General features: G+C 69.5%; 8 non-coding genes across 8 annotated transcripts; all 8 read right to left on the reverse strand.

The window, feature by feature from the left end:
* Positions 1 to 786: 786 nt before the first annotated feature.
* On the reverse strand, positions 787 to 905 carry LOC132596572 (5S ribosomal RNA). The gene has a single exon (XR_009562650.1). It is a non-coding gene; the product is annotated as a 5S ribosomal RNA (ribosomal RNA).
* Positions 906 to 3,602: 2,697 nt separating this feature from the next.
* Positions 3,603 to 3,721, reverse strand: LOC132596574 (5S ribosomal RNA). Its single transcript, XR_009562652.1, has one exon. It is a non-coding gene; the product is annotated as a 5S ribosomal RNA (ribosomal RNA).
* Positions 3,722 to 4,655: 934 nt separating this feature from the next.
* LOC132596575 (5S ribosomal RNA) lies at positions 4,656 to 4,774 on the reverse strand. The gene has a single exon (XR_009562653.1). It is a non-coding gene; the product is annotated as a 5S ribosomal RNA (ribosomal RNA).
* A 2,696-nt stretch (positions 4,775 to 7,470) lies between these two features.
* Positions 7,471 to 7,589, reverse strand: LOC132596576 (5S ribosomal RNA). Its single transcript, XR_009562654.1, has one exon. It is a non-coding gene; the product is annotated as a 5S ribosomal RNA (ribosomal RNA).
* Positions 7,590 to 10,285: 2,696 nt separating this feature from the next.
* LOC132596577 (5S ribosomal RNA) lies at positions 10,286 to 10,404 on the reverse strand. The gene has a single exon (XR_009562655.1). It is a non-coding gene; the product is annotated as a 5S ribosomal RNA (ribosomal RNA).
* Positions 10,405 to 11,337: 933 nt separating this feature from the next.
* Positions 11,338 to 11,456, reverse strand: LOC132596578 (5S ribosomal RNA). Its single transcript, XR_009562656.1, has one exon. It is a non-coding gene; the product is annotated as a 5S ribosomal RNA (ribosomal RNA).
* A 2,697-nt stretch (positions 11,457 to 14,153) lies between these two features.
* Positions 14,154 to 14,272, reverse strand: LOC132596579 (5S ribosomal RNA). The gene has a single exon (XR_009562657.1). It is a non-coding gene; the product is annotated as a 5S ribosomal RNA (ribosomal RNA).
* Positions 14,273 to 15,205: 933 nt separating this feature from the next.
* LOC132596580 (5S ribosomal RNA) lies at positions 15,206 to 15,324 on the reverse strand. The gene has a single exon (XR_009562658.1). It is a non-coding gene; the product is annotated as a 5S ribosomal RNA (ribosomal RNA).
* Between the last annotated feature and the right edge of the window lie 767 nt (positions 15,325 to 16,091).

Genomic DNA, 16,091 nt, shown 5'->3' on the forward strand with positions numbered 1-16,091 from the left:
CGGAGGGTTTGGCGACCACCTCCCAGCCCAGGGCGGCCGTGACCCAGCAAACCCTTCGGCGCTTGGCGCCCCGCCCAAGATCCCGCACGTCGCTCACAGGGACGTGGCCCCGGAGGCTTCAGGGCCCGGGGCCCGCGGTCCCTTGGGCATCGGCCCTGCCCGCCCACGCGGCCCTAGGCGCAGCCCGGCCGCAGCCCGGGCCGGCCCTCCTGCCCGACAGCAGCTGGCCCGAAGCCACCGGGAGCCACCATTGAGTCGCCACGGCCCCTCAGCCCCGGCAAGGCCACCCTTGCCCCCACACCCCCCGCCGAGCTCAGGACCCCGCCCCTGGTGGCCGGCAGGCCCGGGGAAGCGGCCCCTGCCCTCGATCCCGCTCCCGCACCCGGCCGCGGTGACACGCCAGAGGGGCGGGGTGGGGGGGGGCTTTTGTCGGAGGGAGCTGTGGAGGGACACACCGGCACACAGGTGGCGGCGCCGGGGCTGGGCGCCGGTGGGGGCGGCCAGGTGCAGGTCGAGGGGCTCGCGGGCCGAAAGGACGGCAACTGGGCCCGCGGCGGAGTCTGGGTCCGGGCCAGCCACCCCGGGAGCGTCTGGGGTGCGGCTGCCTTCCAGGGCCGCCTTCTGGCCGCCTGGCCGGCCGGGCCGGCGGGGAGCGACCCCGCCGGCGCGCGCCGTGGTGGGAGGGGCCTGAGGAGGTGGGGCCTGCAGCGGGGCCCGGCGGGGGCGGAGCCGGCGGCCCCCGCCGCGGGCGAGTAAAGGAGAAGGCGGGCGGAGCAGGAGGCAAAAAGCCTACAGCACCCGGTATTCCCAGGCGGTCTCCCATCCAAGTACTAACCAGGCCCGACCCTGCTTAGCTTCCGAGATCAGACGAGATCGGGCGCGTTCAGGGTGGTATGGCCGTAGACGGGGGCGGGGGGCCGCGGGCGGCCTCTTGAGGCCCAGTTTCGCTGGCGCTGGCGCCTTAACGCCAGCCTGGCGGCCGGCCCGCCCCGGCAGGGCCCCCTCGCCCGCCCAGGCAGGGGCAACGGAGGTCTCGGGTATCGGGCGGCGGCGGAGGGTTTGGCGACCACCTCCCAGCCCAGGGCGGCCGTGACCCAGCAAACCCTTCGGCGCTTGGCGCCCCGCCCAAGATCCCGCACGTCGCTCACAGGGACGTGGCCCCGGAGGCTTCAGGGCCCGGGGCCCGCGGTCCCTTGGGCATCGGCCCTGCCCGCCCACGCGGCCCTAGGCGCAGCCCGGCCGCAGCCCGGGCCGGCCCTCCTGCCCGACAGCAGCTGGCCCGAAGCCACCGGGAGCCACCATTGAGTCGCCACGGCCCCTCAGCCCCGGCAAGGCCACCCTTGCCCCCACACCCCCCGCCGAGCTCAGGACCCCGCCCCTGGTGGCCGGCAGGCCCGGGGAAGCGGCCCCTGCCCTCGATCCCGCTCCCGCACCCGGCCGCGGTGACACGCCAGAGGGGCGGGGTGGGGGTGGGGCTTTTGTCGGAGGGAGCTGTGGAGGGACACACCGGCACACAGGTGGCGGCGCCGGGGCTGGGCGCCGGTGGGGGCGGCCAGGTGCAGGTCGAGGGGCTCGCGGGCCGAAAGGACGGCAACTGGGCCCATGGCGGAGTCTGGGTCTGGAGGGCTCTGAGCCTCCATCCGCTCTGGTGCCTCGGGTCTACCGGCCCGACGCCTGGTAGCGCGACACCCCACCGGCCCACAGACGTAGCCTCCCCAGCTGTGCTCACAGCGAGTCCAACCGCAGCCTGCATCCCTCCACGGGACACTTGGATTACTCCCGCGATCCCCACGAGGTGCGGCACCCGGCGGCCGAATGGGCTGAGATCCTGCCCTTGCGGCGCCCTGTGGCCACCTCCGCCTCCCTCACGGTACTGGCCGAGGCCTCGGACCAGCGGGCCCCGGCTCCCAGCTCAGCGCTGCTCCTCCGCCCCTCTCACCTCCTGCCCGACGTCCAGGCTACCGAGCACCCTCCACCCCCGCCCACCTTCATGCCACTCAGCCGGAACCCGGGAGGCAATGCCAACTACCAGGTGTATGACAGTCTGGTGCTGAAGCGGCAACCGCAGGAGGGCCAAGCGCGGGCCAACTCGCTGCTACCTTCCACCTCGGCCTCCAGGCCCTCTCTGCACGGGAGCCAGACTGGGAAAATGAACTTACCAGCAGCAAGTGGGGGCAGGGGCAGGGGGCGGCAGGGCATGGAGAGAGGAATAAAGAGCGCCAGAGTCCAGGAAACATTGGTGGTCTGTGGCTTGGAAGCGCCACTCCTTCTGCCAGCCTGGGTCCCTGCGCTTGGCTTCCTGCAATAAGAAGCCAGTGTCCCCTTCTTGGCCTGAGGGTCCCTTTGGTTTAGTGGCCACAGTTCTGCCAGCAGGCCCCTCCTGGTCCTATACCATGCACTAAGTACATCTGCAGCTGCAGACTCCAAACCCCTGGTCTCTGGGCACCTCCTCTGTGTCTCAGCTGTCCCTGTCCACAGAGAGCCTCATACAAGAAGTTGCTTCCAAACTGGGAGGTTCCACATCTGGGCAGGTCCAGCTCCAGGCCCAGTGAAGGGCATGAAGAAGGCTGAGGCTCTGGACTCCAGCCAGGCCTTCAGCAGGCCTCTGAGGCCAAGGTCTTCCTAGTCTCAAGAGGGGCCAAGAGACGCAATGTGTCATTTGAACAAGTGAGTCAGCGGGCGGTGAGCGAATGAATGACCGCTCGAGGGGATGTATGCCGGCCACCGGGCCCTGTTTGACTGTCCAGGCTCAGCTTACCTGACCCTGGTTACCAGGGAATGCCACTCTGGGCCCTCCTTTTCATCCCCCTCCCTCACTGTGACCTCACCACCTGCCCCATTATGACCCAGTCTGGCTCCCAGTTAAAACTGGAGGGCAGAGGGCCCAGGCAGTCCTGGGACCAACGGCCATGGGTGAGCGAAACTACTACCGAGCCGAGCCGTTCACTGGCCCCATCCCCAGGAAATGCCAGGAGCAAGGATACTCAATTCTTCTGCTCCCGGTCAGCTTCATCTTGCTCAACGTGGGGATCAACATGGTGACTATGGTCAGGGCAGGATCTGTGCAGCGCGGTTGGGGGAGCCCTGGGGTCTTGAAGGGGCTGAGGTGGGAGGGCTGCTGGGGTGTGACCGGGACAAGGGTTGGATTTCAGGGCTCACCCTGCTCCCGGCCTCCCCCCTCCCCTTCTTCCCTCAACTCTGGAGGCATCTGAAGAGATTCTTGCGGGCACTTTTCAATCGTATTTTCCACAAAGGTGAGTGGGCGCCGGCGTGGGTTCAGGGGATGTGGGCCTGTCCCCTTTCTTCTATCCCTGCCTTGATTCTCAGCCCCTCAGGAACCCAGGCCCTGACCCATCTCGCCTTTCCCCACAGACAAGCAAGCCAGCTGTGTAGGCACCCATCGCATGTGCATGCGCTGCTCCGTGGATCCCAAGAACCTGTGCTCAAGAGTTTCTTCCCACTTCTGCCATCGCCCAAGCTTCCTGCTCGGGCAGGTAAACCCACCTTGACTACTGCCTGCAGCGGGGCTCGGCGGGGGCGGAGCCGGCGGCCCCCCCGCCGCGGGCGAGTAAAGGAGAAGGCGGGCGGAGCGGGAGGCAAAAAGCCTACAGCACCCGGTATTCCCAGGCGGTCTCCCATCCAAGTACTAACCAGGCCCGACCCTGCTTAGCTTCCGAGATCAGACGAGATCGGGCGCGTTCAGGGTGGTATGGCCGTAGACGGGGGCGGGGGGCCGCGGGCGGCCTCTTGAGGCCCAGTTTCGCTGGCGCTGGCGCCTTAACGCCAGCCTGGCGGCCGGCCCGCCCCGGCAGGGCCCCCTCGCCCGCCCAGGCAGGGGCAACGGAGGTCTCGGGTATCGGGCGGCGGCGGAGGGTTTGGCGACCACCTCCCAGCCCAGGGCGGCCGTGACCCAGCAAACCCTTCGGCGCTTGGCGCCCCGCCCAAGATCCCGCACGTCGCTCACAGGGACGTGGCCCCGGAGGCTTCAGGGCCCGGGGCCCGCGGTCCCTTGGGCATCGGCCCTGCCCGCCCACGCGGCCCTAGGCGCAGCCCGGCCGCAGCCCGGGCCGGCCCTCCTGCCCGACAGCAGCTGGCCCGAAGCCACCGGGAGCCACCATTGAGTCGCCACGGCCCCTCAGCCCCGGCAAGGCCACCCTTGCCCCCACACCCCCCGCCGAGCTCAGGACCCCGCCCCTGGTGGCCGGCAGGCCCGGGGAAGCGGCCCCTGCCCTCGATCCCGCTCCCGCACCCGGCCGCGGTGACACGCCAGAGGGGCGGGGTGGGGGGGGGCTTTTGTCGGAGGGAGCTGTGGAGGGACACACCGGCACACAGGTGGCGGCGCCGGGGCTGGGCGCCGGTGGGGGCGGCCAGGTGCAGGTCGAGGGGCTCGCGGGCCGAAAGGACGGCAACTGGGCCCGCGGCGGAGTCTGGGTCCGGGCCAGCCACCCCGGGAGCGTCTGGGGTGCGGCTGCCTTCCAGGGCCGCCTTCTGGCCGCCTGGCCGGCCGGGCCGGCGGGGAGCGACCCCGCCGGCGCGCGCCGTGGTGGGAGGGGCCTGAGGAGGTGGGGCCTGCAGCGGGGCCCGGCGGGGGCGGAGCCGGCGGCCCCCCCGCCGCGGGCGAGTAAAGGAGAAGGCGGGCGGAGCGGGAGGCAAAAAGCCTACAGCACCCGGTATTCCCAGGCGGTCTCCCATCCAAGTACTAACCAGGCCCGACCCTGCTTAGCTTCCGAGATCAGACGAGATCGGGCGCGTTCAGGGTGGTATGGCCGTAGACGGGGGCGGGGGGCCGCGGGCGGCCTCTTGAGGCCCAGTTTCGCTGGCGCTGGCGCCTTAACGCCAGCCTGGCGGCCGGCCCGCCCCGGCAGGGCCCCCTCGCCCGCCCAGGCAGGGGCAACGGAGGTCTCGGGTATCGGGCGGCGGCGGAGGGTTTGGCGACCACCTCCCAGCCCAGGGCGGCCGTGACCCAGCAAACCCTTCGGCGCTTGGCGCCCCGCCCAAGATCCCGCACGTCGCTCACAGGGACGTGGCCCCGGAGGCTTCAGGGCCCGGGGCCCGCGGTCCCTTGGGCATCGGCCCTGCCCGCCCACGCGGCCCTAGGCGCAGCCCGGCCGCAGCCCGGGCCGGCCCTCCTGCCCGACAGCAGCTGGCCCGAAGCCACCGGGAGCCACCATTGAGTCGCCACGGCCCCTCAGCCCCGGCAAGGCCACCCTTGCCCCCACACCCCCCGCCGAGCTCAGGACCCCGCCCCTGGTGGCCGGCAGGCCCGGGGAAGCGGCCCCTGCCCTCGATCCCGCTCCCGCACCCGGCCGCGGTGACACGCCAGAGGGGCGGGGTGGGGGTGGGGCTTTTGTCGGAGGGAGCTGTGGAGGGACACACCGGCACACAGGTGGCGGCGCCGGGGCTGGGCGCCGGTGGGGGCGGCCAGGTGCAGGTCGAGGGGCTCGCGGGCCGAAAGGACGGCAACTGGGCCCATGGCGGAGTCTGGGTCTGGAGGGCTCTGAGCCTCCATCCGCTCTGGTGCCTCGGGTCTACCGGCCCGACGCCTGGTAGCGCGACACCCCACCGGCCCACAGACGTAGCCTCCCCAGCTGTGCTCACAGCGAGTCCAACCGCAGCCTGCATCCCTCCACGGGACACTTGGATTACTCCCGCGATCCCCACGAGGTGCGGCACCCGGCGGCCGAATGGGCTGAGATCCTGCCCTTGCGGCGCCCTGTGGCCACCTCCGCCTCCCTCACGGTACTGGCCGAGGCCTCGGACCAGCGGGCCCCGGCTCCCAGCTCAGCGCTGCTCCTCCGCCCCTCTCACCTCCTGCCCGACGTCCAGGCTACCGAGCACCCTCCACCCCCGCCCACCTTCATGCCACTCAGCCGGAACCCGGGAGGCAATGCCAACTACCAGGTGTATGACAGTCTGGTGCTGAAGCGGCAACCGCAGGAGGGCCAAGCGCGGGCCAACTCGCTGCTACCTTCCACCTCGGCCTCCAGGCCCTCTCTGCACGGGAGCCAGACTGGGAAAATGAACTTACCAGCAGCAAGTGGGGGCAGGGGCAGGGGGCGGCAGGGCATGGAGAGAGGAATAAAGAGCGCCAGAGTCCAGGAAACATTGGTGGTCTGTGGCTTGGAAGCGCCACTCCTTCTGCCAGCCTGGGTCCCTGCGCTTGGCTTCCTGCAATAAGAAGCCAGTGTCCCCTTCTTGGCCTGAGGGTCCCTTTGGTTTAGTGGCCACAGTTCTGCCAGCAGGCCCCTCCTGGTCCTATACCATGCACTAAGTACATCTGCAGCTGCAGACTCCAAACCCCTGGTCTCTGGGCACCTCCTCTGTGTCTCAGCTGTCCCTGTCCACAGAGAGCCTCATACAAGAAGTTGCTTCCAAACTGGGAGGTTCCACATCTGGGCAGGTCCAGCTCCAGGCCCAGTGAAGGGCATGAAGAAGGCTGAGGCTCTGGACTCCAGCCAGGCCTTCAGCAGGCCTCTGAGGCCAAGGTCTTCCTAGTCTCAAGAGGGGCCAAGAGACGCAATGTGTCATTTGAACAAGTGAGTCAGCGGGCGGTGAGCGAATGAATGACCGCTCGAGGGGATGTATGCCGGCCACCGGGCCCTGTTTGACTGTCCAGGCTCAGCTTACCTGACCCTGGTTACCAGGGAATGCCACTCTGGGCCCTCCTTTTCATCCCCCTCCCTCACTGTGACCTCACCACCTGCCCCATTATGACCCAGTCTGGCTCCCAGTTAAAACTGGAGGGCAGAGGGCCCAGGCAGTCCTGGGACCAACGGCCATGGGTGAGCGAAACTACTACCGAGCCGAGCCGTTCACTGGCCCCATCCCCAGGAAATGCCAGGAGCAAGGATACTCAATTCTTCTGCTCCCGGTCAGCTTCATCTTGCTCAACGTGGGGATCAACATGGTGACTATGGTCAGGGCAGGATCTGTGCAGCGCGGTTGGGGGAGCCCTGGGGTCTTGAAGGGGCTGAGGTGGGAGGGCTGCTGGGGTGTGACCGGGACAAGGGTTGGATTTCAGGGCTCACCCTGCTCCCGGCCTCCCCCCCCCCTTCTTCCCTCAACTCTGGAGGCATCTGAAGAGATTCTTGCGGGCACTTTTCAATCGTATTTTCCACAAAGGTGAGTGGGCGCCGGCGTGGGTTCAGGGGATGTGGGCCTGTCCCCTTTCTTCTATCCCTGCCTTGATTCTCAGCCCCTCAGGAACCCAGGCCCTGACCCATCTCGCCTTTCCCCACAGACAAGCAAGCCAGCTGTGTAGGCACCCATCGCATGTGCATGCGCTGCTCCGTGGATCCCAAGAACCTGTGCTCAAGAGTTTCTTCCCACTTCTGCCATCGCCCAAGCTTCCTGCTCGGGCAGGTAAACCCACCTTGACTACTGCCTGCAGCGGGGCTCGGCGGGGGCGGAGCCGGCGGCCCCCCCGCCGCGGGCGAGTAAAGGAGAAGGCGGGCGGAGCGGGAGGCAAAAAGCCTACAGCACCCGGTATTCCCAGGCGGTCTCCCATCCAAGTACTAACCAGGCCCGACCCTGCTTAGCTTCCGAGATCAGACGAGATCGGGCGCGTTCAGGGTGGTATGGCCGTAGACGGGGGCGGGGGGCCGCGGGCGGCCTCTTGAGGCCCAGTTTCGCTGGCGCTGGCGCCTTAACGCCAGCCTGGCGGCCGGCCCGCCCCGGCAGGGCCCCCTCGCCCGCCCAGGCAGGGGCAACGGAGGTCTCGGGTATCGGGCGGCGGCGGAGGGTTTGGCGACCACCTCCCAGCCCAGGGCGGCCGTGACCCAGCAAACCCTTCGGCGCTTGGCGCCCCGCCCAAGATCCCGCACGTCGCTCACAGGGACGTGGCCCCGGAGGCTTCAGGGCCCGGGGCCCGCGGTCCCTTGGGCATCGGCCCTGCCCGCCCACGCGGCCCTAGGCGCAGCCCGGCCGCAGCCCGGGCCGGCCCTCCTGCCCGACAGCAGCTGGCCCGAAGCCACCGGGAGCCACCATTGAGTCGCCACGGCCCCTCAGCCCCGGCAAGGCCACCCTTGCCCCCACACCCCCCGCCGAGCTCAGGACCCCGCCCCTGGTGGCCGGCAGGCCCGGGGAAGCGGCCCCTGCCCTCGATCCCGCTCCCGCACCCGGCCGCGGTGACACGCCAGAGGGGCGGGGTGGGGGGGGGCTTTTGTCGGAGGGAGCTGTGGAGGGACACACCGGCACACAGGTGGCGGCGCCGGGGCTGGGCGCCGGTGGGGGCGGCCAGGTGCAGGTCGAGGGGCTCGCGGGCCGAAAGGACGGCAACTGGGCCCATGGCGGAGTCTGGGTCTGGAGGGCTCTGAGCCTCCATCCGCTCTGGTGCCTCGGGTCTACCGGCCCGACGCCTGGTAGCGCGACACCCCACCGGCCCACAGACGTAGCCTCCCCAGCTGTGCTCACAGCGAGTCCAACCGCAGCCTGCATCCCTCCACGGGACACTTGGATTACTCCCGCGATCCCCACGAGGTGCGGCACCCGGCGGCCGAATGGGCTGAGATCCTGCCCTTGCGGCGCCCTGTGGCCACCTCCGCCTCCCTCACGGTACTGGCCGAGGCCTCGGACCAGCGGGCCCCGGCTCCCAGCTCAGCGCTGCTCCTCCGCCCCTCTCACCTCCTGCCCGACGTCCAGGCTACCGAGCACCCTCCACCCCCGCCCACCTTCATGCCACTCAGCCGGAACCCGGGAGGCAATGCCAACTACCAGGTGTATGACAGTCTGGTGCTGAAGCGGCAACCGCAGGAGGGCCAAGCGCGGGCCAACTCGCTGCTACCTTCCACCTCGGCCTCCAGGCCCTCTCTGCACGGGAGCCAGACTGGGAAAATGAACTTACCAGCAGCAAGTGGGGGCAGGGGCAGGGGGCGGCAGGGCATGGAGAGAGGAATAAAGAGCGCCAGAGTCCAGGAAACATTGGTGGTCTGTGGCTTGGAAGCGCCACTCCTTCTGCCAGCCTGGGTCCCTGCGCTTGGCTTCCTGCAATAAGAAGCCAGTGTCCCCTTCTTGGCCTGAGGGTCCCTTTGGTTTAGTGGCCACAGTTCTGCCAGCAGGCCCCTCCTGGTCCTATACCATGCACTAAGTACATCTGCAGCTGCAGACTCCAAACCCCTGGTCTCTGGGCACCTCCTCTGTGTCTCAGCTGTCCCTGTCCACAGAGAGCCTCATACAAGAAGTTGCTTCCAAACTGGGAGGTTCCACATCTGGGCAGGTCCAGCTCCAGGCCCAGTGAAGGGCATGAAGAAGGCTGAGGCTCTGGACTCCAGCCAGGCCTTCAGCAGGCCTCTGAGGCCAAGGTCTTCCTAGTCTCAAGAGGGGCCAAGAGACGCAATGTGTCATTTGAACAAGTGAGTCAGCGGGCGGTGAGCGAATGAATGACCGCTCGAGGGGATGTATGCCGGCCACCGGGCCCTGTTTGACTGTCCAGGCTCAGCTTACCTGACCCTGGTTACCAGGGAATGCCACTCTGGGCCCTCCTTTTCATCCCCCTCCCTCACTGTGACCTCACCACCTGCCCCATTATGACCCAGTCTGGCTCCCAGTTAAAACTGGAGGGCAGAGGGCCCAGGCAGTCCTGGGACCAACGGCCATGGGTGAGCGAAACTACTACCGAGCCGAGCCGTTCACTGGCCCCATCCCCAGGAAATGCCAGGAGCAAGGATACTCAATTCTTCTGCTCCCGGTCAGCTTCATCTTGCTCAACGTGGGGATCAACATGGTGACTATGGTCAGGGCAGGATCTGTGCAGCGCGGTTGGGGGAGCCCTGGGGTCTTGAAGGGGCTGAGGTGGGAGGGCTGCTGGGGTGTGACCGGGACAAGGGTTGGATTTCAGGGCTCACCCTGCTCCCGGCCTCCCCCCTCCCCTTCTTCCCTCAACTCTGGAGGCATCTGAAGAGATTCTTGCGGGCACTTTTCAATCGTATTTTCCACAAAGGTGAGTGGGCGCCGGCGTGGGTTCAGGGGATGTGGGCCTGTCCCCTTTCTTCTATCCCTGCCTTGATTCTCAGCCCCTCAGGAACCCAGGCCCTGACCCATCTCGCCTTTCCCCACAGACAAGCAAGCCAGCTGTGTAGGCACCCATCGCATGTGCATGCGCTGCTCCGTGGATCCCAAGAACCTGTGCTCAAGAGTTTCTTCCCACTTCTGCCATCGCCCAAGCTTCCTGCTCGGGCAGGTAAACCCACCTTGACTACTGCCTGCAGCGGGGCTCGGCGGGGGCGGAGCCGGCGGCCCCCCCGCCGCGGGCGAGTAAAGGAGAAGGCGGGCGGAGCGGGAGGCAAAAAGCCTACAGCACCCGGTATTCCCAGGCGGTCTCCCATCCAAGTACTAACCAGGCCCGACCCTGCTTAGCTTCCGAGATCAGACGAGATCGGGCGCGTTCAGGGTGGTATGGCCGTAGACGGGGGCGGGGGGCCGCGGGCGGCCTCTTGAGGCCCAGTTTCGCTGGCGCTGGCGCCTTAACGCCAGCCTGGCGGCCGGCCCGCCCCGGCAGGGCCCCCTCGCCCGCCCAGGCAGGGGCAACGGAGGTCTCGGGTATCGGGCGGCGGCGGAGGGTTTGGCGACCACCTCCCAGCCCAGGGCGGCCGTGACCCAGCAAACCCTTCGGCGCTTGGCGCCCCGCCCAAGATCCCGCACGTCGCTCACAGGGACGTGGCCCCGGAGGCTTCAGGGCCCGGGGCCCGCGGTCCCTTGGGCATCGGCCCTGCCCGCCCACGCGGCCCTAGGCGCAGCCCGGCCGCAGCCCGGGCCGGCCCTCCTGCCCGACAGCAGCTGGCCCGAAGCCACCGGGAGCCACCATTGAGTCGCCACGGCCCCTCAGCCCCGGCAAGGCCACCCTTGCCCCCACACCCCCCGCCGAGCTCAGGACCCCGCCCCTGGTGGCCGGCAGGCCCGGGGAAGCGGCCCCTGCCCTCGATCCCGCTCCCGCACCCGGCCGCGGTGACACGCCAGAGGGGCGGGGTGGGGGGGGCTTTTGTCGGAGGGAGCTGTGGAGGGACACACCGGCACACAGGTGGCGGCGCCGGGGCTGGGCGCCGGTGGGGGCGGCCAGGTGCAGGTCGAGGGGCTCGCGGGCCGAAAGGACGGCAACTGGGCCCGCGGCGGAGTCTGGGTCCGGGCCAGCCACCCCGGGAGCGTCTGGGGTGCGCCTGCCTTCCAGGGCCGCCTTCTGGCCGCCTGGCCGGCCGGGCCGGCGGGGAGCGACCCCGCCGGCGCGCGCCGTGGTGGGAGGGGCCTGAGGAGGTGGGGCCTGCAGCGGGGCCCGGCGGGGGCGGAGCCGGCGGCCCCCCCGCCGCGGGCGAGTAAAGGAGAAGGCGGGCGGAGCGGGAGGCAAAAAGCCTACAGCACCCGGTATTCCCAGGCGGTCTCCCATCCAAGTACTAACCAGGCCCGACCCTGCTTAGCTTCCGAGATCAGACGAGATCGGGCGCGTTCAGGGTGGTATGGCCGTAGACGGGGGCGGGGGGCCGCGGGCGGCCTCTTGAGGCCCAGTTTCGCTGGCGCTGGCGCCTTAACGCCAGCCTGGCGGCCGGCCCGCCCCGGCAGGGCCCCCTCGCCCGCCCAGGCAGGGGCAACGGAGGTCTCGGGTATCGGGCGGCGGCGGAGGGTTTGGCGACCACCTCCCAGCCCAGGGCGGCCGTGACCCAGCAAACCCTTCGGCGCTTGGCGCCCCGCCCAAGATCCCGCACGTCGCTCACAGGGACGTGGCCCCGGAGGCTTCAGGGCCCGGGGCCCGCGGTCCCTTGGGCATCGGCCCTGCCCGCCCACGCGGCCCTAGGCGCAGCCCGGCCGCAGCCCGGGCCGGCCCTCCTGCCCGACAGCAGCTGGCCCGAAGCCACCGGGAGCCACCATTGAGTCGCCACGGCCCCTCAGCCCCGGCAAGGCCACCCTTGCCCCCACACCCCCCGCCGAGCTCAGGACCCCGCCCCTGGTGGCCGGCAGGCCCGGGGAAGCGGCCCCTGCCCTCGATCCCGCTCCCGCACCCGGCCGCGGTGACACGCCAGAGGGGCGGGGTGGGGGTGGGGCTTTTGTCGGAGGGAGCTGTGGAGGGACACACTGGCACACAGGTGGCGGCGCCGGGGCTGGGCGCCGGTGGGGGCGGCCAGGTGCAGGTCGAGGGGCTCGCGGGCCGAAAGGACGGCAACTGGGCCCATGGCGGAGTCTGGGTCTGGAGGGCTCTGAGCCTCCATCCGCTCTGGTGCCTCGGGTCTACCGGCCCGACGCCTGGTAGCGCGACACCCCACCGGCCCACAGACGTAGCCTCCCCAGCTGTGCTCACAGCGAGTCCAACCGCAGCCTGCATCCCTCCACGGGACACTTGGATTACTCCCGCGATCCCCACGAGGTGCGGCACCCGGCGGCCGAATGGGCTGAGATCCTGCCCTTGCGGCGCCCTGTGGCCACCTCCGCCTCCCTCACGGTACTGGCCGAGGCCTCGGACCAGCGGGCCCCGGCTCCCAGCTCAGCGCTGCTCCTCCGCCCCTCTCACCTCCTGCCCGACGTCCAGGCTACCGAGCACCCTCCACCCCCGCCCACCTTCATGCCACTCAGCCGGAACCCGGGAGGCAATGCCAACTACCAGGTGTATGACAGTCTGGTGCTGAAGCGGCAACCGCAGGAGGGCCAAGCGCGGGCCAACTCGCTGCTACCTTCCACCTCGGCCTCCAGGCCCTCTCTGCACGGGAGCCAGACTGGGAAAATGAACTTACCAGCAGCAAGTGGGGGCAGGGGCAGGGGGCGGCAGGGCATGGAGAGAGGAATAAAGAGCGCCAGAGTCCAGGAAACATTGGTGGTCTGTGGCTTGGAAGCGCCACTCCTTCTGCCAGCCTGGGTCCCTGCGCTTGGCTTCCTGCAATAAGAAGCCAGTGTCCCCTTCTTGGCCTGAGGGTCCCTTTGGTTTAGTGGCCACAGTTCTGCCAGCAGGCCCCTCCTGGTCCTATACCATGCACTAAGTACATCTGCAGCTGCAGACTCCAAACCCCTGGTCTCTGGGCACCTCCTCTGTGTCTCAGCTGTCCCTGTCCACAGAGAGCCTCATACAAGAAGTTGCTTCCAAACTGGGAGGTTCCACATCTGGGCAGGTCCAGCTCCAGGCCCAGTGAAGGGCATGAAGAAGGCTGAGGCTCTGGACTCCAGCCAGGCCTTCAGCAGGCCTCTGAGGCCAAGGTCTTCCTAGTCTCAAGAGGGGCCAAGAGACGCAATGTGTCATTTGAACAAGTGAGTCAGCGGGCGGTGAGCGAATGAATGACCGCTCGAGGGGATGTATGCCGGCCACCGGGCCCTGTTTGACTGTCCAGGCTCAGCTTACCTGACCCTGGTTACCAGGGAATGCCACTCTGGGCCCTCCTTTTCATCCCCCTCCCTCACTGTGACCTCACCACCTGCCCCATTATGACCCAGTCTGGCTCCCAGTTAAAACTGGAGGGCAGAGGGCCCAGGCAGTCCTGGGACCAACGGCCATGGGTGAGCGAAACTACTACCGAGCCGAGCCGTTCACTGGCCCCATCCCCAGGAAATGCCAGGAGCAAGGATACTCAATTCTTCTGCTCCCGGTCAGCTTCATCTTGCTCAACGTGGGGATCAACATGGTGACTATGGTCAGGGCAGGATCTGTGCAGCGCGGTTGGGGGAGCCCTGGGGTCTTGAAGGGGCTGAGGTGGGAGGGCTGCTGGGGTGTGACCGGGACAAGGGTTGGATTTCAGGGCTCACCCTGCTCCCGGCCTCCCCCCTCCCCTTCTTCCCTCAACTCTGGAGGCATCTGAAGAGATTCTTGCGGGCACTTTTCAATCGTATTTTCCACAAAGGTGAGTGGGCGCCGGCGTGGGTTCAGGGGATGTGGGCCTGTCCCCTTTCTTCTATCCCTGCCTTGATTCTCAGCCCCTCAGGAACCCAGGCCCTGACCCATCTCGCCTTTCCCCACAGACAAGCAAGCCAGCTGTGTAGGCACCCATCGCATGTGCATGCGCTGCTCCGTGGATCCCAAGAACCTGTGCTCAAGAGTTTCTTCCCACTTCTGCCATCGCCCAAGCTTCCTGCTCGGGCAGGTAAACCCACCTTGACTACTGCCTGCAGCGGGGCTCGGCGGGGGCGGAGCCGGCGGCCCCCCCGCCGCGGGCGAGTAAAGGAGAAGGCGGGCGGAGCGGGAGGCAAAAAGCCTACAGCACCCGGTATTCCCAGGCGGTCTCCCATCCAAGTACTAACCAGGCCCGACCCTGCTTAGCTTCCGAGATCAGACGAGATCGGGCGCGTTCAGGGTGGTATGGCCGTAGACGGGGGCGGGGGGCCGCGGGCGGCCTCTTGAGGCCCAGTTTCGCTGGCGCTGGCGCCTTAACGCCAGCCTGGCGGCCGGCCCGCCCCGGCAGGGCCCCCTCGCCCGCCCAGGCAGGGGCAACGGAGGTCTCGGGTATCGGGCGGCGGCGGAGGGTTTGGCGACCACCTCCCAGCCCAGGGCGGCCGTGACCCAGCAAACCCTTCGGCGCTTGGCGCCCCGCCCAAGATCCCGCACGTCGCTCACAGGGACGTGGCCCCGGAGGCTTCAGGGCCCGGGGCCCGCGGTCCCTTGGGCATCGGCCCTGCCCGCCCACGCGGCCCTAGGCGCAGCCCGGCCGCAGCCCGGGCCGGCCCTCCTGCCCGACAGCAGCTGGCCCGAAGCCACCGGGAGCCACCATTGAGTCGCCACGGCCCCTCAGCCCCGGCAAGGCCACCCTTGCCCCCACACCCCCCGCCGAGCTCAGGACCCCGCCCCTGGTGGCCGGCAGGCCCGGGGAAGCGGCCCCTGCCCTCGATCCCGCTCCCGCACCCGGCCGCGGTGACACGCCAGAGGGGCGGGGTGGGGGGGGCTTTTGTCGGAGGGAGCTGTGGAGGGACACACCGGCACACAGGTGGCGGCGCCGGGGCTGGGCGCCGGTGGGGGCGGCCAGGTGCAGGTCGAGGGGCTCGCGGGCCGAAAGGACGGCAACTGGGCCCGCGGCGGAGTCTGGGTCCGGGCCAGCCACCCCGGGAGCGTCTGGGGTGCGCCTGCCTTCCAGGGCCGCCTTCTGGCCGCCTGGCCGGCCGGGCCGGCGGGGAGCGACCCCGCCGGCGCGCGCCGTGGTGGGAGGGGCCTGAGGAGGTGGGGCCTGCAGCGGGGCCCGGCGGGGGCGGAGCCGGCGGCCCCCCCGCCGCGGGCGAGTAAAGGAGAAGGCGGGCGGAGCGGGAGGCAAAAAGCCTACAGCACCCGGTATTCCCAGGCGGTCTCCCATCCAAGTACTAACCAGGCCCGACCCTGCTTAGCTTCCGAGATCAGACGAGATCGGGCGCGTTCAGGGTGGTATGGCCGTAGACGGGGGCGGGGGGCCGCGGGCGGCCTCTTGAGGCCCAGTTTCGCTGGCGCTGGCGCCTTAACGCCAGCCTGGAGGCCGGCCCGCCCCGGCAGGGCCCCCTCGCCCGCCCAGGCAGGGGCAACGGAGGTCTCGGGTATCGGGCGGCGGCGGAGGGTTTGGCGACCACCTCCCAGCCCAGGGCGGCCGTGACCCAGCAAACCCTTCGGCGCTTGGCGCCCCGCCCAAGATCCCGCACGTCGCTCACAGGGACGTGGCCCCGGAGGCTTCAGGGCCCGGGGCCCGCGGTCCCTTGGGCATCGGCCCTGCCCGCCCACGCGGCCCTAGGCGCAGCCCGGCCGCAGCCCGGGCCGGCCCTCCTGCCCGACAGCAGCTGGCCCGAAGCCACCGGGAGCCACCATTGAGTCGCCACGGCCCCTCAGCCCCGGCAAGGCCACCCTTGCCCCCACACCCCCCGCCGAGCTCAGGACCCCGCCCCTGGTGGCCGGCAGGCCCGGGGAAGCGGCCCCTGCCCTCGATCCCGCTCCCGCACCCGGCCGCGGTGACACGCCAGAGGGGCGGGGTGGGGGTGGGGCTTTTGTCGGAGGGAGCTGTGGAGGGACACACTGGCACACAGGTGGCGGCGCCGGGGCTGGGCGCCGGTGGGGGCGGCCAGGTGCAGGTCGAGGGGCTCGCGGGCCGAAAGGACGGCAACTGGGCCCATGGCGGAGTCTGGGTCTGGAGGGCTCTGAGCCTCCATCCGCTCTGGTGCCTCGGGTCTACCGGCCCGAC

The sequence above is a fragment of the Globicephala melas genome, unplaced genomic scaffold (assembly GCF_963455315.2).
Source record: "Globicephala melas unplaced genomic scaffold, mGloMel1.2 SCAFFOLD_354, whole genome shotgun sequence".
NCBI classification, from domain to species: domain Eukaryota; kingdom Metazoa; phylum Chordata; class Mammalia; order Artiodactyla; family Delphinidae; genus Globicephala; species Globicephala melas.